The 24,650-nt window shown below is 38.4% G+C and overlaps 1 protein-coding gene across 1 annotated transcript in view; it reads left to right on the plus strand.

Annotated features, from left to right (window-relative positions):
- The window catches only part of cenpp (centromere protein P), a gene marked incomplete at its 3' end in the record, with an annotated part of 124,062 nt that overhangs the window by 34,437 nt on the left and 64,975 nt on the right, over positions 1-24,650 (plus strand). The window lies entirely within an intron of this gene.

Consider the following 24,650-nt stretch of genomic DNA (forward strand, 5'->3'; position numbering starts at 1 on the left):
TCTCATCTGCATCCTTTTTAGCCACATTCAGGTCTAAATGTCTTGGTTCTTTATAGTTTTGGCATCAACATCTGTGCGCACAAAGGCTTGCATCATTATAATCAATGCCTTAAAGCAAAACAGAATGTTCCATAACGTGACAGGAGAGAGGACAGGATATTAACGGAATTTAAAGTCAAAATGTAGATAGTTAGATACTTTTTAGTATGCTTAGCATTACAATCATTGGCTGTCAATCACGGGGATTAATACCAGTCATTTTCCCTTTCCAACCATGTATTAAATAAGTAGTAATGTTGGATGGGACCCGAGCTACATCAAAACATTACCTGTGTGTAACAGAGCTCCTCTTCTTTCTTCCAGAGCCAGCCATTGTTTAATTGAATGTAAAATGTATTTTAGTTATCTGAATGCTTTAGTATGTTTTTCCCAGTATCACAGAAGTGAGTAAAAGACATTTGAACACTCTTCAAGTTAAAGGTCTACTGATTTTTTCCCCCTATCATTTTATAGGAACCTCACACAAATAAATAACATCACACATTGGTGCAATAGTAGATTAAGCACTAGATTAGGCATATTTGTTTTTTAACATTCTTTATTTATTTCCAAGGATATATTTTAATTGGACAGTCGACAGGTATTTCAAGGTCTTCTTAAAAATATTAGTTTGGCAGCTAATTTAATATCAGGTGAAATCTGAATTGCTCATGTTCGTTTTCATTTTGATTTAATCTTTAAAACGTAAATTTGATTGGTTGATGAACAGAATGAAAATGCTCTTTAATATGAAAGAAAAGGGTTAACAGGTTCTCATGGTCTGAGTGAACTCTAACCAAAACAATGATCCCTGGGAGATATTATGAGAGCATTTTGGATAGGTCATATCTCAGCCATTCATCTCTTTAATCAATGCATCTCTATGGTTTAATATGTATCAGACCTCTGTTTTGTTTTTGAAAGAGTTATGCTGTGGAGGCAATAATACATCAATAAATAACAGCTAATGTGCTAAACACAAAAATGCCAGAAATTAATCAGGAACAGAATTACTGGAAAATGGCAACAAAAAAAAAGTATGGGGGATGTTTCCAAAGGGAAGGCCAAGAGATTCGCAGTAATAAAAAATGAAGAGACTCTGTTCACTCTATTTAACAGTTGTTGAGGTCCAGCTGTTCTTGGGTTGATTTCAACCTTGGTTGTCAAATCAGAGAGATGTTGGGCTTTCCCAGAGCAGTTCTTAAGAATTTGGTGTTGTCCCCAGGCATAGTGAAATGACAAGAGACAGGACCTCACTATAGTCTAAACAAGCAGAGTGAAAGAGCAAAGACTGAAGTTTAACAGCAAAACAGTTAAATAGAAAACATGTGACTATTTCTGCCTTCAAGAGGAGAGGAAAAAGAAGGGGGCCCAGATATAAACATCCAAGGAACATGAGCCTGGACTGTTACAGGTGTGTTAGCAATTATGAACACCTTTAAACTTTTACAACTCTGGGAAGAGGGCCAGTAACTGGAGAATGTTTTTACTGTCACTAATTTTCTTTACCAGAGTTTGGACTGTCAGGGTGGTTTCACTGGTATTCTACTGCACAATAAAGCAAGTCAGAGGGGAAAGCCACTCACAACAACCCCTCAAAAACAACATGGTGCATCTCAAAGGATATTATCCTAACAAATACATTTCAACACAATAACAAATTAAACACTTTATTCCTTTCATGTTAACTCGTTCAATATGTTCCTGAACATGAGAGAGTCTCTTTTAAAGCTTGGAATTGGAAAATCCCCCCAAAAACATTTTCAAATAATTTTTTAAAAAATAGTTTAAAACTTGCATTGTTTACATTTATGCATTCTTCAATTTTTTTGTGGATTACGACCGGCAACTGGCGATCAACCCGAATGCTGGGGGGAGGAATCCTGTCGCCAATTGCCAAGTGTGTCCCAGTGCATGTGCACAATAAAAACAAAATGGGCTCCAACTCATAAAAAACATTACTATTGGTTAATAACTCCACAGAGTACCTTTTAAGCATCGGTATGTTTAGGAACTGTTTCTTTAATTTACCACAGAGCCAACTGTTGCTTTTCTTGTGAGCAACATTGCAACACAATAAATACTTTGAAGGAAACCTGTCTGAAAGTGTTTGCTGTTATTCCCATTTGTAGAATTATCATCTCATACCCCTCTTCATTCTAGAACAGGTATAAACTCTTCAGCCTTGAGATGTGGCCTATTGTCACAATATAAAGTTGGTTTTAAGCATAATGACACATTTTACAGTTGAACTGTACTGTCCTTGTTCTGTCAACACTCTTTCAGTAGTAAATCACCAATAAAACAGAAGAGCAATTGATGTATCTCTTTACAGTTACTTTAAAGTAAACTCGTGTTGTTTTAATAAAAAAAAAAAATAGCAACTGCGGTCTGATTTTATGCGGCGTGCATGGCGCAAGTGGTTTTCCACACAATAGGAGGAGACAGTAACAAGAGTTGGTTACCTTAATGAGTTGTGGTTGTGCAGCCTGTTGCCTGAAATGCTTCATCTAACAGCTCATTGTAGCAGCTCCTTCTCGTTCCTTTATTACTTGTAATATTTAAAACTGATCCATTGTCAAAAATGATCAAGTTTTGTTAGTTTGTTTTGCATGTTTGATGAATGATTACAGCCAGTGTGAAACTCTGTGTGTGACCCTTATCCGGTTAGATCCCCTTATACGGTCTGTTCGTTTTTTATAATTCCAGTAAAAAAGACTTTTCTACTTTCTAGTCAAGTTGGTTTTACTCATACTGGTTAGAATTGATCTAGAAGAGCTTTACAGTCTTTACAACGCAGTGTTTCCCCCAGGTTTACACAAGGTGGAGAAAACATTAATGAAACCACTTAGTCAAAATCACCAGACAGAAGGATCACAATTACACAAGCAATAATCAGAGCCACAATGCAAACTCAGCTACACTCAGCATCAGAAAATGTCTTTTAAATAATTGTCCAAAAGGTCCAAATAATGTTCCCCAACAGAGTCCAAAGTTAAATCAAAAGTCAACAAAATAAAGAAAGAATTTCGGTTTGATTTATTCTGTCTAGTTGTTTTTTTGTCATGGCATAGCCACCCGCCAGCTCTGGGCTGATGATGAAGTTTTTTATTTTAGCTCAGACTCGTTATGTAATAAGTCTTTCATGTTTTTCAAATTAAATGGTTTAAACCAAACTACTACCTTCAATCCCTTTTATTAGCCTCCAGGTGAAACTAAACAGAGACAAAACTCACTTACGTGCAAAAAAATGATCAAGCAGCTCTGCAACTGTACAGAGCTTTTGAGCTTCTTGTAGATTATAGTTAGGGCTCTGCACAACATTTACTGTGTGGTTCAGTCTCTGTGTTCCTATGAACCCTGTTTCCAGCAGCAGGCCACTGATTTTGAGGAAACAAGCTCTGATAAAACCACTGCACACTGCCGGCCAAGCACCAAATGGCTCATAGACAAAGTTCAAGATTAGCTGGTGAAGAAGGTGGTGAAGCCAGGTGTTTTACTCAGGGGGTTAGTGGTGACCAGACAGGAGTTAAAAGGAGAGTGAGTATTGGAGAGAATTGTAAAATGTCATGTCTAATTTGTAACAGCAAAACCAACTTAACTTGGCAATGGTAACCTCAATGGGAACTTAATGGTTTTTTAACTAGCCTTAAATCAAGGAATCTGTTTGTCTGTCTTTCCATTTGTCCATCCATCTCAAGAACTGTTCGTCTGACCTACTTTACATTTGGGGACTTGCATCCTCGAATTTAGTGCAGATTGACCAGATGGTGGTGCTATAACAATATTTCCAGCTCCAATTTCTGCCATCTTAAATTTTAAGGCAGTATCTAGTATAAAAGAAGGGATGACTGTCTGTATGCACATATGACAGTTTTTCTTAAATCTAAAGAACCATTTCATCCAATCGTCTTCGCCCTTGGCGGGTGTATTGCTGAGGTAGTGTTGTATCAAGAGTGAAGTCAATCAGATGAGCGGTTTTGAGAACTCTGTAAGAAGTACTTCTGCTCACTCTGAACTGGCACAAATTCCAAACAGTCACGCACTCTGAGTGAACACTGCAATAATAACACAGGCACTCTGGTTATTAGGCAGCCTAGTTGTTAAAGGCACTTACCATATACAGTAATGGCAATGTCCCCAGTTTGAGTCCTGCAGGGGACCTTTTTTTCATGTTATTCCCCATCCGCATGAAGACATTTCTCTCTTAAAGCCACACACACATATGTTCCTATTACACTTCCGCCCTTTCCGACTTCCAATTACAAGTGAACGCAGCTTGACCGTTAGTGACAAGTTTGGCCAGCAAACCAACCACTGTCAGCAGCATCACTAACAAGGCGGACTATTTACATCTAGCCCGGGAATATCGTGACAGACACTGATAATGGAATACTCTGCAAAAAGGCTTTCATAAGTGGACCATATGATCAATCACTATTGTTTTAACTCACTCTTTGTTAGATAGGAACTTAACAGACAATTAACTACATAAAAATCTTACGGATCACAGTCATTCTTTTTCAGTTGTGTGCAAGTTGCAGTTGAGCTGCCTGTTGTGCAATGGTAAATGAGTTCTTAGGTTTGTTTTGCTGTAGGTGTATTCTTTTTTCCTCCAATCTTTTGGACGTAAACCTCCGTGCATAATAAGTACTCTGTTTACTGTAAAAGTAAGTATTTTTCCTTATGTTGAGCTTTGGTTCAAATACTGGCATTCAGCCTTGGAATTCATTCCCAGAGGATCTGACGAAGACCTGATGGTTAAAACAGAACAACTGTTGCCTCTGCATGGAGACCACCACTTGGGTTTTAAGAAACAACAGGTTAGTTTTAATTTCTACAACTTTTTTTTTTCTGGAGCTCAGGGGTTAGAGACAAAGGTTGTATTGTTTGTCTGTACTTTGAATGATCTGTGACTCTGGTTAAGTAGGTGTTAATTAGGGCTATTACTATCTAAAAAAAACAACTACTATAACCAGGGCTGCCCCCAACCAAGGATTTTTTTGGTTGACCAGTCGTCGTCATTTGGAGAGAAGAATGATTGTGTTTGTGTGTGTGTATATGTATATATATACTGAAGAATTGATCTAGAAGAGCTTTACAGTCTCTACAACGCAGTGTTTCCCCCAGGTTTACACCGTGGGTAGAGTAAAACATTAATGAAACCACTTAGTCAAAATCACCAGACAGAAGGATCACAATTACACGCAAGCAATAATCAGAGCCACAATGCAAACTCAGTTTAAATCAGTGTATTGCACAATGAGCTACACTCAGCATCAGAAAATGTCTTTTAAATAATTGTCCAAAAGGTCCAAATAATGTTCCCCAGCAGAAACCGTCCAAAAAATCAACAAAATAAAGAAAGAATTTCGGTTTGATTTATTCTGTTTAGTTGTTTTTTTGTAGGAGTGAATCCTCTTCTAAATAATAAAGGATCTCTGATAAGTTTCAGTTTCGTTTTTCCCCGTTCCCCTTCCCAAACAATTAACGATCTTTGAAACAAGTGAATCTCCAATGATGTGGGAGTTTTCTGAGAATTATAAACACATAACCATGTGGAGACAGACTCCTGTTGTGATCTGACACTATTCAGAAAATACAATTAAAAAAAATGAACTTGACTTTCGGGTAGGGGAAACACTTACAACTGCTGATTAGATTCTTCATCCAGATAACAAAAACGCAAATTCTCAGCAGACATTTTCTAGCTTATTTCTTCTGACGGCTGCAATCGATGTGACAGTGAGCTGGGAATTAGGATGACAGGTGCAAGTGTGTGATAAGTAACGGTAGACTGAAGCCAGCCTAGATAAAACAACATACATCAGTGAATTTACTCCGCACACAGACACCCATTTGACTGCAGAGTAGCTTTCAACATGGTAGACCACCTGGATAGGCATTAAAGTGACATGTATTAACCCACGGCTGAGAGCGGTGTGTTTTGGTCATGGCATATCCACCCGCCAGCTCTGGGCTGATGATGAAGTTTTTTATTTTAGCTCAGACTCGTTATGTAATAAGTCTTTCATGTTTTTCAAATTAAATGGTTTAAACAAAACTACTACCTTCAATCCCTTTTATTAGCCTCCAGGTGAAACTAAACAGAGACAAAACTCACTTACGTGCAAAAAAATGATCAAGCAGCTCTGCAACTGTACAGAGCTTTTGAGCTTCTTGTAGATTATAGTTAGGGCTCTGCACAACATTTACTGTGTGGTTCAGTCTCTGTGTTCCTATGAACCCTGTTTCCAGCAGCAGGCCACTGATTTTGAGGAAACAAGCTCTGATAAAACCACTGCACACTGCCGGCCAAGCACCAAATGGCTCATAGACAAAGTTCAAGATTAGCTGGTGAAGAAGGTGGTGAAGCCAGGTGTTTTACTCAGGGGGTTAGTGGTGACCAGACAGGAGTTTTTATTTTTTATTTTATCACTGTGCAACTGTTGAAGACTATTGTAGAGCTGCTGCTGCTGTTGCTTCTGCTGGAAACTGCAGTGTTTCCACTCTATGGTTCCTGTTGTTGGAGCCAGATGCAGAGCAGATGTTGGGGATGCAAAGGGAGGAAGTCCAGGATTTGAACAGAAGTTTGCTGTTGCACATACGACTCTGTCATGCTATACAAGTTTTTCTAAGTAAGACGGTTGATTAATAGCTGTTGGGTTGAAACTAGTGTAGGTACAGAGTTGATTGATGTCAGGCCTACACTAAAGCATGCTTTCAATTACCTCCCAATTAGTTAGATATGACGATGATCCTATGCCAAAATGTTGTCCTTGTTTGAATTTTGAAGAAAAATCCACATGCTGAGTCGAATGTGACCCCTTTGCTTTCTTGTTTTTATTACATGCTCAGTTCAGGATGTGTTTTTACCTTTAGGGATATTGGGCTTTTTTATTTCTTTTTCATTCTGTCCAGGCCAAAGGGAGGTCTCTTTGCCTCACAGTCTCAGTGTAAAAATCTAATTCTGTTCTCTTCTCGTTTATTCTCCTCAGACTTCATCAAGCTGTGGTGAATTACAGAGAATCATGCTTCATGTCATGTTGTGGACCTCTCAGGGTCTGCTGTTAGTGTGTAGGTGCTAACTGTTTACTGTAAATAACCTTCATGGTTCACTAAGCCTGGAAGCTCTTATCCCAGCATAAGGTTTACAGTTATCTCTCTACTCCAGAAAAACACCTCAGCACGCAGGCAAAAGGGTGTTTCAGTAGGTTCAGTAGTTAGAGGGTGGCTAGTGTTGTTATTGTTGTTTAAGGCAGAGGCACTTTGTTCTTAGACCTAAAGGACCTTGAATGGTTAGAACCTGAAATCTAAATTCCAACTGTAACTCAAGTCAGACAAACAGGACGGAGGTCGTTTCATAAAATACCATAAAAATCTATCAGCTCTGATGCAGAGCCAGAACTTTATTCTTTAATGTTTGATAAAATATATATTCCACATTCTTTGGAGATCAAGTCAGTTTTAATTGGTGAAAACTTCTCAGTGACATTTTATCAAGTTTCTTAACTAGTGATACAAAATATCTCTTCTGATATCAAGGAGAACTCCAGGGGTATCCTAACTTGTTGGTGTGCAATCATTGTTGATGTATTGTGCAATACTGCACATCAATGTGTACCATACTGTTATAGCAGGGGAATCATGTGTGTAAGAGCAGGGAGACACCTTGGACACCTGCTGTGTTATAGTATAGTACCAAAAGGTTGTGGTTAAAAAAAAGAGCGGGTCAGCTACTCATCTGCGGTTTGAGCCCTGGTTTCTCTGGCAAAAATTTACAAATTTACTTTTTGTTTTTCGTTCAGGTTCATCTGGTTCTTTGTCAGTTTAATTTGTTTGCATGTATATGCAATGTTGACTGGTAAGCTGAGCTTTCTTCCCCCATAGTTAAGGAACTTTATTTGCTTCGCCAATGTAGTCAGTTTCAGTAAATGGGTCAACAGATGTGGAGCATTGTCACGCGCAGTGTCGTCTAGTTCTGGTTCTTACTGTAACAGCAATATTTAAATATCCCTGATGCAACAAATACTATACATGTATTTACATTTTTCTGTTGGCTGTCCCTATTTTTTATGTTAGAACATTTTCTCAAAATGGTTGTTTAACTTGACTCCGCCAGATGGATTGATTCCAATTGATCAGATCAACGAAGCATATGACGTACTAACAGAGCGTTGAGGCAAAGTAAACAACATGTCGGTAAAGGATATTTGCCATTTGTGTAATGTGAATTTACGGATAAAAGGCACAATTTCAGGTGCCCGGTCCATATTCTAACATAAGGATCCAAGAGAAAAAAACGTTAGCGAGCGACTTGCTCAATAGCTGCGCTCATCTCAGCCACCTTGTTGTTTACACTGAACAGTCGCTTCTCGTTGTGTCACACATCGATCCGTCTCAAAACCAACGCTGATTGGTTTGGTCTCTTGGGCAACCTTCTCCAAAGGTTCTTTCTTCTTCTTCTTTTCTCTGCTGCAGGTTACCAGACTTATCTGCAAGTAAAAAACAATGGAGCTTGCGAGATCAGGATGGCCTAGCAAGGGTATGTTTTGTTACTGTTGAACCCTGAACCATGATAACTGGCACTGATTTGTTTAAAAGAAAAGACATGTATGAGTTAAAGAACTGATCTTTTATTTTTTCACTCTGTGGGCACAGTGTTCTGTTAGCAGTGTTGGTGTCTTGATGATAGTCTCTGTTTATTGGTACTGGACAAGAGACCATCTCTGATTAGACTGTCAACTGAGACATGACGCTTTGGACTAAACCAGTATGAGACATATGGAGAGTATCACTGACTGGGTTCCAGTGTGTGGTGGTATTGGATCTTTGTTCTCTGATGACTACTGTATTTGTTATCCCAGCATTCCTTCTGACAGACAAAAACTCGGGACAGTTCAGTGTTGGCTCTAAAAGTGATTCATGCTGAATTTAAATCTGTTCAACTACTAAATATCAGTCGTTCTAGTTATCCTAGCGACCCCTTGGTGTTTAACATTTCAGACATCAATTAATTTGTCTTCAGGTCGCCTGTCCCAGTTGAGCATTTACTTTTTATTTCGAATCAGCCAGAAGACTGTCAACATGTGTTTTCATCTTACTGTACTTCATGGTTCGACCTGAGGCTGCTGAAAATTAAACTGTGTTAATGGAATTAAAGGATTTAAGTTGATAAAATAAAATTAAAAAGAGAGGACTGAATTTAGTTTTTTCTGACACCTGAACTTAACATGGTGCTCTGACAACAAGGTTTTTACTGTGAAATAATTGGGCATTACAAAAAAAAAATTGCATGGTTTTTCACAATTGATGGATTTGATATTGATTTGTATCTTTAATTTAAATAATTTCTTACCCTAATATACATAAGAAATATATAGCGTGCGCCATTTGACTTTCTGCTCGTACTGTCAGAGATTTGTCCATCACCTGAAATACTGCAGCATGAAGGTTGTCTCCTCCCTTCAGCCTGTTAACATGTGCTTCTCATTAAAACTAATGAGTCCCTCTGTTGGCTGGCTGACAAGTGCACTATGATGGGACTTATTGAAGGCCTGTGATCTACACAAGTCCACAAGTGTGTGGACCAAGACATAATGGGGCACATGGAAAGTGTTATTTGTTGAATGGCTTCCAGTGTTGTGTTGTTATGGAAGCTTGTTCTTTGTTCTCCAATGATTACTGAATTTGTTGTCCAGACATTTCTTCTGTTTGATTACACCCAAAAATTGGATAAAAATTTTGTATTTGAAAAAACTGGGTCATACTTTTTATTTTAACTTGCTAGTACCATCTGGTACCATCAAACTGCAGGTTGATTCAAGTAGGGCTGCACAAGTCTGGTAAAAATGAGAATCATAGTTGTTGTTTTACTTAAAATAAGGTCAGAATATTTTTGTTTATATGATATGATATGCACAAAAATTTGTATATCTTACAAAATAGGACATTTTATTTAATCCCTTACATCCTCCTTACAGTACATGCTGAGGCTCCAAAACCCCATATTGATTAAACGATGGAGCCCTGTCATGGCTTTGCTAATACAATGAGACTTAATCAATGAAGCTCTGCCCTCCTATCCAAATCCTCTATGCCTTCTATATGCTCATCACACATGTAATACATATCATCTTTTCCCAGGGTGGCCTGAATATCATCTATGTTTTACTTCTGCTATTGTAATTTAGAGTGGGCAATTACTAGTTTCATTTTCTTTTTTGCTTCTCCTTTTTCTTACGGATGGGTATCTTTGTACATGTATGTATTGTAGGGGTTATTCATGCTCCATCTGTAAATGTCTAATGGAAATGTTCTTATTTGAACATAATGTGTACATATGCCATATACAGCCAAAAAAGTAAAGAGAACTAAATTGTATGAAAATCCATGTATGAAAACTAAATAAAAATGAAGTAAAAAAACAAATGACTTTATAAGGATAAGGTATGACATGGCCACACAACCCTTGGTATATCAGTATTAGGCATACACTCACATCTAGGGCTTCCAAAGCTTGGCTGCCCGTACATATACATTTCAGAGGGCAACGATTCGGTTGCCAGGCTAAGGGATGACGTGTTTGGGCTCACCTGCTGCCTCATCGGCCTTCTTCGACGCCTGTCACTTGGTCAGCTCGCTCCCAGCGGTCCGACCCTCATTTACGTTCGGACTCCATTTGACAGTTCATTTAAGACACGTAGCACATGGACAATAACTTATTCAAAACGTAATCACACAAAAGGGGAAACACGGCAATCGTCTCTCATCGAGGTACTCAGGATCACTTTTCTCCATGATTCTCTCCCCCACACCTGTCCTCGAACGCCCTCTTAATTACTCGGGCAATTAAACTAGGTAAGCCCCGACCCCCTAGCCTCACAGCCCTACAGGACAGCCAATCATAAGATGTTTGTGTGCCGTGCCACTAGATGAACTAGATCATCAGTCCCCCGGGTGAAAGTCCTGTGTTTTGGTATTGGCGCTTTTATACCACGTCACCTGATAACTTTATTGCTCCGCACGTAATTTCTACAATAATAAATACGTGAAATACACATGAAATAAATGTGGAATACAAACAAATTACAATGAATTGCTTTTCTTAATTAACAGTTAAAGGACAGCCTGTTTCTATTTTTTGCAAATGTTTTGATCCTAGTGTCCAGCAAATAATGGCGTTCCCCGGTTATTGGGGCAGAGGGGACACCACTAGATGCAGCCGGTGCCAAAACACAAAGTTTTTGTTCAGTTATGAGGGAGACCGCTTTCACCATCTGTTACTGGTAAACCATTTGTTCTACCTCTAAACTCTAGCAGGTCAGCTCTTGCTTCAGTTCTCAAGGATCCTTATAGTCTGCAAACTTAACATGATAAAGTCATTAGTGATGATAAAAAAAAAAAACTGTCTGATCCCATATGTTATTGTTTTCCAGTCTAGAGCCATATATTAGCCTCACTAAGGCAATAAGTCATGGCGTCCACAGTCTTTTGAATGCTTTGCTGGATGTTGGAGTGGTCTGCCGACAGGGATTTTCCACTGAGGCTTCCCGGCCTATTTGAGACGCTTGTGGCTGTGCAAAATGTACATATATTATTGAACTTTAACTTTCGTCTTGACTTTTCTAAGATATTCTATTTTTAATCTAGTTCTGACCATCAAGTCAGCTTTTGGCACCACCTATTTAAAAAATGATTGAATTTCACTATGTCACTTTCCAGTGGGACAAGGCACTAACTCGTGTTGCCGAGTGTGTTGTGTTGTTGTCTGATTGGTACAGGGTTTTAGATACCATCTTAGTTTACTGTCTTTTATTGTAGTATTAGAATAAGTTTAAACACTCATAATTAGAGCTTCCATTAATGATTATTTCATTAACCTGCAGATCATTTTTTTGAATCTTCGTTTAATCGATAAAATGTGGAAACATTGACCATCTCAATTTGCTAAAGTCCATCTTAAAATCTTTTGATTTCGTCTAACCAACAGTTCAGAAACAAATGACGTTCAATCTTCTAGCATAAGACAAAGAAAAGAAGCAAAACCTCACAATTAGGAAGCTGAAAGTACAGAATATTTGGCATTTCTGCTTCAAAAATGACAAAGGATTAATCGATCAAAATAGTTAATGATTAATCAAATAATTGCTTCAGTGCTGCTATATAGCTCTTGCAAAAAATGAAATGAAAATGAAATCATCCAGTTGTTGGGCAGCTGTTGCTCGGGAGGAAGAGCGAGGTGTCCATTGATTGCAGGGTCGGCAGTCTGATTCCCCGGCTCCTCCTGTCCACGTGCTGAAGTGTCCTTGGGCAAGACACCAAACCCTAAATGGTAGCTTGCTGCCATCAACGTGTGAATGGGGGAATGAGAGGCTAAATTTTAAAGGACTTTATATAAAAGGTGCTATTTAAGTGCAGTCCATTTACCATTTGTTGGTTTCTTTTATCTTTTTTAATTAAGCCATAGCTCTGAGCTGTTAAAGGAGACTGACGTGCAGTACAGTATTAAGCTGTAAATGATAAAGTGTGTTGTGATTCTTTCAGTCGATGAATCATATTCTGAGCAGTAGGCTACTCTGTCTTCTCCCTGCTACAGTTACAGTTCATCTATATTATTGTTTGCGGTTGAAGTCAATGTGTTTTTCATGTGTTTGTGGAAGCAGGGGATTTCTGGGAAGTTCCCATGTTAATGCAATTATGTCTGTTTAATAGGACATTGTGGTCTTGAATGTTTCCCTCAGTGCTAATTGTGATGAGGAGAACACGGCTGTTTCCTGCAGTAGACTCCATCTGGATAAAATCTCTTTTTATTGGACTGCTCTTCAAAAGCTCTTGCTTTAAGATCGCTACTGGCTAAAATAACTGTCTGTGATTCTGGCTATGACCGTGTGTCTGTCTGTCTCCTTTCTGCTCTCCTGTCCCTTTTTGCTTTTTCTTTAAAATAGTGCTACAGCATACACTTAACACACATTTAAATGCAGTTTTTATCTACTAGTTTAATATCAGAAACCTCCGTTTTATGCAGTAAATTTACTGTTATTTGGAATATATGAGAATATTTTATGCTTTGTTTACGTAAGATGGTAACTGTCGTTGGCACTACTTTGTTGCTTGTAGCAGAATCTTGTAACTGTTCAGTTGTTTGTTTTTTGCTAAATTTTTGTACACCAAGATGGAAGTTTCTTATCAATGTTGTAGTTATATATTACCATATTTATTTGTGATACAGCCAGCAATAATAAGGTGATTTTAGAAGGGCAAACATGTGTTTTATCACATTAACTAGTTCTTGAAAGATTCACCATGAGAAATGTTGCTCTCTGTGACAATATCACAGTTTATGATGTATTATAGTTGACTTAGTTTATTTCCAAGTACAGATGTGCAGAAGTGCAACTGAGCAAAGTAACGCATTTATGTTACATTCACACAGAATGGAATGCACCTGGTTGGATAAACACGCTCTCTTGTCGCTGTTTCAAACAGGAAACAACATGGTGGCCTGCTCATAAACTTTCTATTATCTATTTCTGAAAACATTTTAGATGATAAATAGGCAATGCCTTGGGAAACCGGACACATCTGTCAAACTCATGTTTCATGTGTCCTGGCAGATTGTCTGTCCACTCTGCCATAAAGACAGATTTCATCCGACCTGAAACAGCAGACCAATCACAACCTTTTATCTCATGTGGGCGGGCTTAAGACGATGACTGACAACAATCCCTACAGAACAGTTTTTCAGGCTCACAGAACTCTAATCGAAGCACCTGGTTGTTAATCTGTTACTGTTTTTACAAACGCATTTTAGTGTACTGTTTAGCTGTATTTTGAGAAAGTCTGGGACCGGTCCCAAACACCGCCGTTTTGTTGCTGTGATTGGTTTGGTTCAAACTCAACATTACCACTGTGCCACTGCTTCTACTGCTCTTGATAGGAAATGAATAGAGGACGCAGAGAAGTGTGAAACTAACCAGTTACATCGCAGCAGTTTGTTACTTTACGCTCAAATTAAAGATCTACATTCAGGTGGTCCAAGCGGCTGGTGTTTATGTCCATGAAACATTTACTGCTTCACATTTTTCATACTTAGTCAACACATCTCTGAATGAAAGAAATAGTAATAACTGTAAATGGTTTAAAGTGTTGTGTAAAAATGATTCAGCTGGCTTCAGTATAGGCACAGAAGTTTTAAATCACTTGTGAAGCAACTGATTTTTTAATAGTTTACAGTTATGGTTTTATTACTTGTACTTTTCTACTTTATTTTACTGTTTTGATGCTCCCAGTTACATCTACTCTCTCACTTTCTCTCTCTCTCTTACTCTCACTCTCTCACACACACACACACACACACACACACACACACACACACACACACACACACACACACACACACACACACACACACACACACACACACAGACACTCATCATAGGCAAGGTTTTTCCACTCCAGAGCCAGACAGCTATTGGCTCGTCGTCCTCGTTTGCTCATTTTTCATGTCAATCTTTTCTCTGCAGAAAGCATCACTGCTCGGATTCTCACACACGAACAAACAGGCCTTTCAGTCTTCGCCTCTAAAAAATTTAATTTCATTGGCCTCATTTAGCCTTGGCTCTGCTCTGGATGAGTTGCTGGTGTATGTTTCAGTGTGTGCGTGTGGGTGTGCATGTGCGTGCATGTGCGTGCGTGTGTGTGTTTGGACAGTGAAGGTGTGTTGAGTGAGCGCTGACAGACTAAATGTCCATTTTTCTCCAACCTTTGAGAGGGCTTTTTTTCCTGTGATTTTGGCATCCTGAAGTGTTTGATTTCTCTCTGAAAGTGTCCACAGCAGCCTGGGGAGACGTTGTACCACATTAGTTGTTTTGGTTTGCTGGCAGTAAGTGTGCAGGATTGGCTTTGCACTAAAAATATGATGATGTGCTGGTTGGGAAGAGTTCTGATTGGATGAGTTTCTGCAGCAAACTGATGGCAATAATAACTGGCGATAATAACTTTACAAAAAAATTTGCAAAAATATAGAAAGGCCTGACTGTTCTGACCATAACCAAAATAACCATTTTTATTCCTCAAGCATTTTTAAATGTAACCCTAAACTGGATCCTGCCATCAGAAATGCATTAAAACTACATAAATCTGCATAATTTTACTGCGCTATTTACATGTGACTTGCATTTTCAGGTTATGATTCCTATTTACACTGAAACACCTGAACAACAGGACAGCTAAAACTCTTTTTCTTCATCCTTGATTGTATTTGATTGATTGACCCTGATTAGTATCATAGGATTATTAATAGATTACACAGCTATAGTGTTTTGTGGCCAGATGTACCATTTGCTTCAATACCCTGAGGCTATTTTTCAGTTTATTCTCTGTTTTCATGAAGTATTGTATTCAATTGGCTTTGTGTGGACGAGGGGCCAGAACAGAGAATAATGATGCTTTCATATTAAGCTGGTTTCCTCTTACCTTTTAATTGGCTCTCTACAGATGCTACAGCTGAAGCAGCACCAGAATTGAATTGTATTACTGATCCAAGTCTTAAATTATATTGCTAAAGAGTTTTTTTTAGTTTCTGACAACCTGGGTCTTATTTTCATAGTTTTGTCTATTTAATTTCTATCACAATAAGTTTATTTTAAATATAATAGCATTGTGCTGGTTACCAGATCTGGGAACATTGTGAGGTGACATTAGTAAAAGGAAGTCCCGTCAGACAGGTCAAGGAACATGAGCAGTCAGGTGGTCAGAAAGTTTGGGGGAGAAAACAAAGGGTTAACGGTTAAGTTTTTAACACAAACTGTAAACGTCCTTCGCAGTTCACACACACTTCCTGCTTCAGTTTGCATTACATTTGTTTACATTCATTTAGCCAACACTTTTACCCAATTTACAATAATAGCGCTTTTCAACCGACAGTTAACGGGTTGCGTTCCGGTTCTCGCATCAGATTTTGAACGATTTGGTGCACAGATACAAGACTGGGACGAAAATTCCTTCATCGAAGACAACCAGCACTCATCTCATAGTAAAAAAAAGCAATACATTTCACAGTGTACAGCAGCTGTCTACAAATAAGTATTTTACCTATTCAGAAAGAGAGCTACAGGGATTGATAAAACGTAGCAGAGCTCCGATTAAGGAATGCCGTTATACAAAAACAGTAGTTCCAGTAGGCGTTGTGTTGTGGTATCAAGCGATGATGATGAAAATGAGCCCCTCAATAGCCTATCTGACATAGAAAATGAAAACGGTAAAATGATTAATTCAAATTCAGGTGAAGCGGAGGAGGATAACTGGCATGATTTAAATCCCTGGACCCTCAGTGACAGCCTGCCTGATATTGAAGATGAAATGGATGCATTATGGGAGGAGGAAGATGTTGTGGAGATGACATCGGAGCAGGCTCTAAATGTTCTGCATAGCTTGGGTATAGTGAAGCAGGATGTCTAAGAATGTATTGAGTCAGAGGAGGAGTCGCAAAAGGCACAATTCAGTGGTGGTTCTGTACACCAAAGACAACCTACCCAAAATGGTGGCATCCTTGCATTACATCAAAGAAAAACTGCAAAGTACAGCCCTGAATTAACCGCGTATTTGAACCGTGTGGGTGGAGTGCATGAATTTACAAAAATACAAATAGTAACTTGGGCTTCTCCCTGTGTCTTATGCACTACATGCACCTCAGTGTTTCCCCCAGGTTTACAGCGTTGGAGGATGGGAAATGACAAAAAAATGAAAGGAATCGTGGTTTTCATGCGTTTCCAAAGCACTGTAGCAGATCGCCTGAATGTTCTTTTCTTAGCGTGCTAGTCAGTGTTTAATCAGACAATTTAATGGTTAGGTTCGTGTTAAAGGTCAATCCCCACACGGGTAAATGAATCAGTGTTACAGAAGGACACAATTATACAGCAATAATCAGAGCCACAATGCAAACTCAGTTTAAATCAGTGTATTGCACAATGAGCTACACTCAGCATCAGAAAATGTCTTTTAAATAATTGTCCAAAAGGTCCAAATAATGTTCCCCAACAGAAACTGTCCAGAGTTAAATCAAAAATCACTACTCAGTTTCAAGCACAACAATCTAAAGAAATAATTTGCTGTTTGTTTTAGTTTGTTTAATTCTGTTTTAGTTTTTTTTTTTTGTAGGAGTGAATAGTCTTCTCAAACAAAATAATAAAGGATCTCTGATAAGTTTCAGTTTCGTTTTTTCAGGAGTGGAGCCTCTTCCCAAACAAATTAACAAACGATCTTTGAACAAGTGAATCTCCAACGCTGTCAAGTTTTCTGAGAATTGGAAACACGCATCAATGTAGAGATAGAATTTACATGTTGCCGTGTAAATAAGATAAATAACATAAGGCTGTTTAGTTTGTTCACTAAAAGGACAAAATATAGAGCTGTTCTATAGGAAAGGGATCCTTAAATGACTCCTGTTGTGATCTGACGCTATTCATAAAATACAATTACATAAAATGTACTTGATGTTCTATAGACTATTATATAGTAGGGGAAACACTGCACCCAGACATGCATGAAAATTAAATTTGAGGCCTTCAAAAGTAGAACAGAAATTAGGCAGGCTTTGATCATGGTGAGGAGCAGTTTGGGCCATACTATGTTGACGATTTTTTGTCAACAAAACAATCTGCGAATTGCTAATGAGTTTGCAGGCTGTTTTTGGCATGGCTATTCCCGATGTTTTAATCAGGGTCATAAAAAACCCTCAAATAACATTACATTTAATACAAAGCATCCCATGTGTACGATTTGCTAAGAAGTGTAACTGCTTCCCACAATATATCTGACAGTCAAAGGCCCACAGGATGGGACAAATACTTGCTATCATTAGTAGGGGTGACCCCAAATATTCGACTCTGAGGAGCCTGATCCGACTGCCAATCTCATAGTCGAATTGTTGCAAAATGTGCAAAATGTGGTTATGAAACAATGTATTATTCCATTCTGGCTCTGGGGTGCTGAATGTCTGATTTTACATACAGATGCTTGGTTTCTCCCTATAAACCATGGTAAATAGTCTATTTGCATATAAATATAAGCCTATTAGTAAATGCTGTTGCTAAAATGTGAAAATGACTTGTGCTTTTAATCTATCTCCTTTAGTGTCTCCTTCGTAGAATAAATTGTACTATCCAGGATCCAGCACCGTCAGAGCGTATCTTGGCTGGGCTTTAAATATATCTGGGTGCCAGAAATACAACAGTCTGCTACTGTTTAATCATCAGCATCATTTAATTTAAATATTTGCCCATTTGTTGTTTTTCATTATAGTCGCTCAATCCGACACACTCCGACACAGCGCTGGGAAAGTGAAACTACAGTTCTAAATTTACTGTCAGCTTTTGTCAAAGAAAGATACAAACAAATCACATTTATGTTATAACAACAAATACTTTTAATTATATGCCCCAATCAGAAATCAGAAATCACATCTCTCAGTAACACGACATGCATGACTGTGCAGCGCTGGGCTCACGTGCACCCACTGTTGTCTGCTTCATGTCCAAGGCTCGCCACCCCAGATCAAGGTTTTTCATGAGCAAACAACAACTGATTAGACGCTTAGTCGACTATAGGCAGGAAGTGATGAACCAGATTAGACTATGAAAACACCCCTAATCATTAGCTATGTTGAACATCCCTCTCTCAGTCGTACCCAATCATCTGGTTAAAAGAAGAATTGAAGAGCTTTTAATTTTTGTACTGTTTCATGTGGTATTAAATGAAAACAAAAGATTACGTGATAAAGTGTTCAGAATCCCTTTATTTGTTTATATTTCCATGCACAATACAGTTGTCATAAAATACAAAAAGCAAAATAGAACTCATCTTAAAAATAAATCTCCAGATTGTACACATTTAACACAACCAAAGTCACTCTTTGCACATGAAACAGAGGGTTGTGTTGTTTTATCACAAATTTGCATACCATAAAATCATTTTTATGTAGATTATTACTATATTGATGATTTTCATGAATGAATGACAGCAGTGTTTTTTAAATATTTGCCAGTTGCTGCATATAACTGCTGATACTCTCTTACAGCATTACCCCTTGCGAATCAGGCTGAAAGGGTTTTTAGGGATATTGCTGCCCGTCAACGTATAAATATAAAAATGATATATCATAATGATTAAATGCAAAAGGATTATGCGCATAAGATCCACTAAAAGATTGACAGTGATTTTCAAGCTTGCTGACATAATACTAACCTTAAAGTCATCCACCGAATTTCTCATCAGACAAAATGTATTTTTTTATCTTATAAATTTAAGTTTATCAACAACTTATTCTTCTTCTATATACCCCATTGTCTCGACAATTCTTTCATTATCCCCGCCACCTTTTACATCCTCCATATGTCCTGCAGAGTCCATGCAAAACAATCCAGATCCAAACTGTGTTTGTAGAGCATCATTTCCATAATTTAAAAGACATTCTATAATCCCTCGATAAGGATATGTGTTTAACGACTGTCTCATGTGTAATGAGTCTGTCCACCAGCGATTTATCCACTTGGGAAAACAGAGTACATTCAGGGTAGTTAATGAGCAGCAGGGATCTAAAATTCTATTGGAGTGGTGTCTGTAATGGCTGCTAGAAGAGGTACCTTGACATATACACATTTCTCAATAATTGTTTGTGTTAACAGATTGAGAAACAGATCAAATTCCGATTTAACACATTCTTTTGACACTTCATGTACTAAAGCCATTTCAGAATATATCCCCCGCTCTTGTCTTGTGATGTTTTGCCCCTTTACGTCTTCTCACGGGTGTACTTTTTCTTTTAAAGTAACCCTCTTCTTAGGCGGCGCCTCTTTGGCTGGGAACTCCCCCTACACCCAGATGGATGTTTTATTGGACGATGAGATATGGCCATCATTCCGGATCCCTCTACTGTTATGGTTCATGACAATTCAATTCAATTTCAATTCAATTTTATTAATAGTACCAAATCATAACAAAAGTTATCTCAGGACAAGCCTGTGCGTGTTCTCATTTGTCCAGGTCATCGTTAAACTCAAAGCAATTTCAGTCAAAAGCAACTGGACTTGGTTATTTGTCTAGGAAGACATTTCACCTCATCCAAGAGGCTTCATCAGTTCATGTACGCATCTGACCAGGCTGGGACTTGTCCAACTAACTGGTGTGGAGATCCAGGTATTTAACCTCTCACAAGGGCGAAGATGTCACTGAAACCCTTTGTGCTCCAAGTGCCAACGACTGTCGTTAGAGTGACAGTCGTTGGTGGGAAGTTGGTTTCAGCTTCGTTAGTGCTCTATTGAGCCTTGACGACAGTCGTTGGAGTCACAAGGGGCCATTTGTGAACAGTTGTTCTTTGAGGCTCAATAGAGTACTACCGAAGCCGAAACCAACTTCCCACCAACGACTGCCACTCTAACGACAGTCGTTGGCACAAAATAACAACATAGCTAAGGGCTCGTAAGCCCTAGCTGTAAGCTTTATCGAAGAGGAAAGTTTGAGCGTACTCTTAAATATGGGGACAGTGTCTACCTCCCGAATAACACTTGGGAGTCGGTTCCACAGGAGAGGAGCGTGGTAGCTGAAGGCTCTGCCTCCCATTCTACTTTTGAGACTCTAGGAACGACAAGTAGCCCCGCATTGTCAGAGCGCAGTGATCTAGTCTGGTAATACGGTACTATGAGCTCTTTAAGATACGACGGGGCCTGGCCAGTGCAAAGAGGCTAATACAGAAGAAATATGTTCTCTTCGGTTTGTTTTAGTTAGTACATGAGCTGCAGCATTTTGGACCAACTGGAGACTCTTAACAGACTTATTGGAGCAGCCTGATAATAAGGAGTTGCAGTAGTTCAGCCTAGGAGTAACAAATGCATGGACTAGTTTTTCTGCATCTTTCACACAATGTTCCTAATCTTCACAATATTACGCAGGTGAAAATATGCAGTCCTTGTTAATTTTATGTAAGAATCAAAGGACTTATCCTGATCAAAAATAACACCCATATTCCTTACTGTGGTGCTGGAGGACAACACAACATCATCCAGAGTAAAAATATTTTTAGCTATTGAGCTTCAGAGGCCTACAGGTCCAAGTAAAATAACTTTAGTTTTATCTGAGTTTAACATCAGAAAATTGCAGGTCATCCAGCGTTTTATTTCCTTAATGCACATTTGAAGTTTATCTAACTGATTGTTTTCTTCTGGTTTGAACGACAAATATAATTGTGTATCATCAGCATAATAATGAAAATTTATGGAGTGCTTCCATAATATTTCCTAAGGGAAGCATATATAAGGTGAATAGAATTGGTCCCAGGACAGAACCCTGTGGGACTCCATGATTGACTTTAGTGTGTATGGAGGATTTGTCATTAACAAGGACAAACTGAGATCTATCTGATAAATATGACTTAAACCAGGTTAATGCGGTTACTTTAATGCAAATTAGATACTCCAGTCTCTGTAGCAGGATGTGATGGTCAATAGTGTCGAAGGCAGCACTAAGATCTAGTAAGACAAGTACAGAGACAAGTAAGTTGTCTGAAGCTATTAGAAGGTCGTTAGTAATTTTTACCAGTGCTGTCTCAGTGCTATGATTCGCTCTAAATCCTGACTGGAAGTCCTCAAATAACTCATTATTATGTAAAAAGTCACACAGGTGATTTGCAACTAATTTCTCAAGGATCTTAGAGAGAAAAGGAAGGTTGGATATAGGTCTATAGTTGGCTAGTACATCAGGATCAAGACTGGGCTTTATAAGAAGAGGTTTAAATACAGCTACTTTAAAAGACTGTGGTACACAACCTGCTGATAAAGACATGTTAATCATATCTAATACAGGAGTGCTATCTATAGGTAACAGTTCTTTAAGTAACCTAGTTGGTATAGAGTCTAGGAGACGAGTAGAAGGCTTTGATGCTGAAATAGTAGAGGTTAATTTGATACGGTCAACTGTAGAAAAGCAGTCCAAGAATATCTCAGGTCGTACAGTTGTTTCTAAGGTTCCTGGGTTTGAAGAAATATTGGTGCCAAACGAGATGATTTTGTCTCTAATAGTTATAATTTTGTCATTAAAGAAGGTCATGAAGTTGTTACTACTGAGGGTTATAGGAAAACATGGCTCAATAGAGCTGTGGCTCTCTGTCAGCCTGGCTACAGCGCTGAAAAGAAATCTAGGATTGTTCTTATTCTCCTCTATTAAAGATGAGTAATAGGCTGCTCTGCCATTATGGAGGGCTTTCTTATATGTTTTTAGACTTTCTTGCCAATCTAAGCGAGATTCCTCCAATTTAGTAGAATGCTATTTACTTTCCTATTTTCACGATATTTGTTTTAATTCACGGGTTTGTGAGTTATACCACGGAGCTTACTTCCTCTGTTTTATTATCTTCTTTTTTAAAGGAGCAACCGAGTCAAGTGTTGTTCGTAAGGAGCCTGCAACACTGTCCACAAGGTGATCAATTTCAGAGAAACTAACGTTGGTACAGGAATCTAGAATTTAAGAATCAATTCCTTAAATTTAGTTAAAGCACTACCAGATAAACATCTACTGTAGAAACTTTTGCCCAGAGGTGAGTAGTCCTGTAATACAAATTCAAAAGTTATTAAATAATAGTCTGATAAAATAGAATACAATAGAATTCTGCAGAATTTGACCCAAAGGCAGCATATATAATTTGAATAGAAGGGGTCCCCTGTCCCCTGAGGAACTCCACATGTCATAGCCACTCGATAGGATAGATAACTACCAATGGTCACAAAATAACTCTGCTCCTCCAAGTAGTACCTGAACCATTTTTGGACTGTCCCACTGAGTCCTTTCCAACCTTTTCAGCAGTGAACTGTGATCCACAGTGTCAAAGGCAGCACTGAGATCCAACAGGACAAGAACTGACACCTCGCTTGAGTCAGTGTTTAACCTTATGTCATTTAACACTCTAATAAGAGCTGTTTCTGTACTATGGTGAGGTCGGAAGTCTGATTGAAATTTGTCAAAAAGTCCACTGGAGTTCAAGAAGTTGCTGAGTTGATTAAAAACCACTTTCTCAACAATCTTGGCTATAAAGGGAAGATTTTAGAGGGGTCTGTAATTAGTAAAAATTAGTTAAAATAATAGTATCCAACATTCTCTTTTTTAAGAGTGGCTTGATGGCAGCTACCTTTAGGGGTTTAAGATTTGTGCCTAATTGAAGTGAGCAATTTATTATGCTGCAGATTTGTTGGTGTAGAGCTTACAATAGTTTTTAAAAAGTCAGTTGGCATTGTGTCAAGACAACATGTCGATGATTTAAGATGCTGAACAGTTTCTTCTACCGTTTTTGTGGACAACTGTATAAACTCTGACATTACAGTTGATTTATTGCTAGGGGAGTTTATGGATTGCATCACTGTATTATTTTACTGATTTGTGTTTTAGCCTTATAGGTTTATTTTTTTCATTGAAAAATCAAGCAAATTCATTGCAATTTTCTGTGGAGGAGAGTTCTGAAACTATCTCTTTTGGGGGGCTTATCAGCCAAAGCAAACAGAGAACAGAGTGTTGTTCATGTTCTTATTAATCATTTCAGAAAAGTGTTGCTGTCTAGCCTTGAATAACCCATGGTTAAAATTGCAAAGACTTTGTTTGTAGAGGTCATGGTGAATTTGAAGTTTAGTTTATCTCCATTTACACTCCGATTTCCTGCATTCTGTTTTCACAGCCTTTACCATCATAGTGTTCCTCCATGGTTTTCTCTGTCTGTTCAAGGTCATCTTAGTTTTAATCGGTGCAATGGTATCAACAACATTTGAGATTTTGCTGTTGAAATTATCCAGCAGTTCATCAACTGTCTCTGCACTCACACTTGGTGACATTGCTATATTGTCCCTAAACTTAACACTGGTATCCTCTTTTATGTACCTTTTCTTAACAGCCACAGAGTTTAACTTGGAGTTATCTGTAAGTCAAAGAACACACAGAAATGATCAGAAAGAGCCAAGTCCTTGATATCAACAGAAGCAATGTCAACACCTCTAGAGATAACCAGATCCAGAGTGTGGCCTCGAGTGTGTGTGGGCCCTTTCACGTGTTGGAAGAGGACACAGGTGTCAAGAAGAGAACAAAGTTCTTTGCCATTTGTGTCCATGTTATTGTCAATGTGAATGTTAAAATCCCCATTTATGATAAAAAAGGTTTTGGTCAAGGATTGTTTCCAAGGTGGTGGAATGGAAGGGGGTGGATGATGTAGGAGGTTAGGAAGGTTAACCTTTAAAAGGTGGAACATAAGCTTTGAGAAGAAAATACTCACATACTTCTTACTGGAAAGGTGATGAGAATTAGAAGGTAGATTGATATTTCAGTAGCCTTGGATTCATCAGGGAGTTGTGACCCTCTCGTGTGTAATGACTACCATTGCCCACTTTGTCCTCAGTTTATACTCTGGAAGCCTGAGGTCCCTCTGAGCCTCCTCTGCCTCTTTTGTTGGCCCCTCACCAGCTTCTTCCAGGCTCATAATCAAGGTCACTCACATCCACTGAAGACAAACATGTTGAAAATTATGCTAAAATGACAAACTATAAAAACCCAATGTTTCTCCGATCTTTTCTTTGATGAAA

Source organism: Echiichthys vipera, assembly GCF_963691815.1.
Source record: "Echiichthys vipera genome assembly, chromosome: X".
In the NCBI taxonomy this organism is placed as follows: Eukaryota; Metazoa; Chordata; class Actinopteri; order Perciformes; family Trachinidae; genus Echiichthys; species Echiichthys vipera.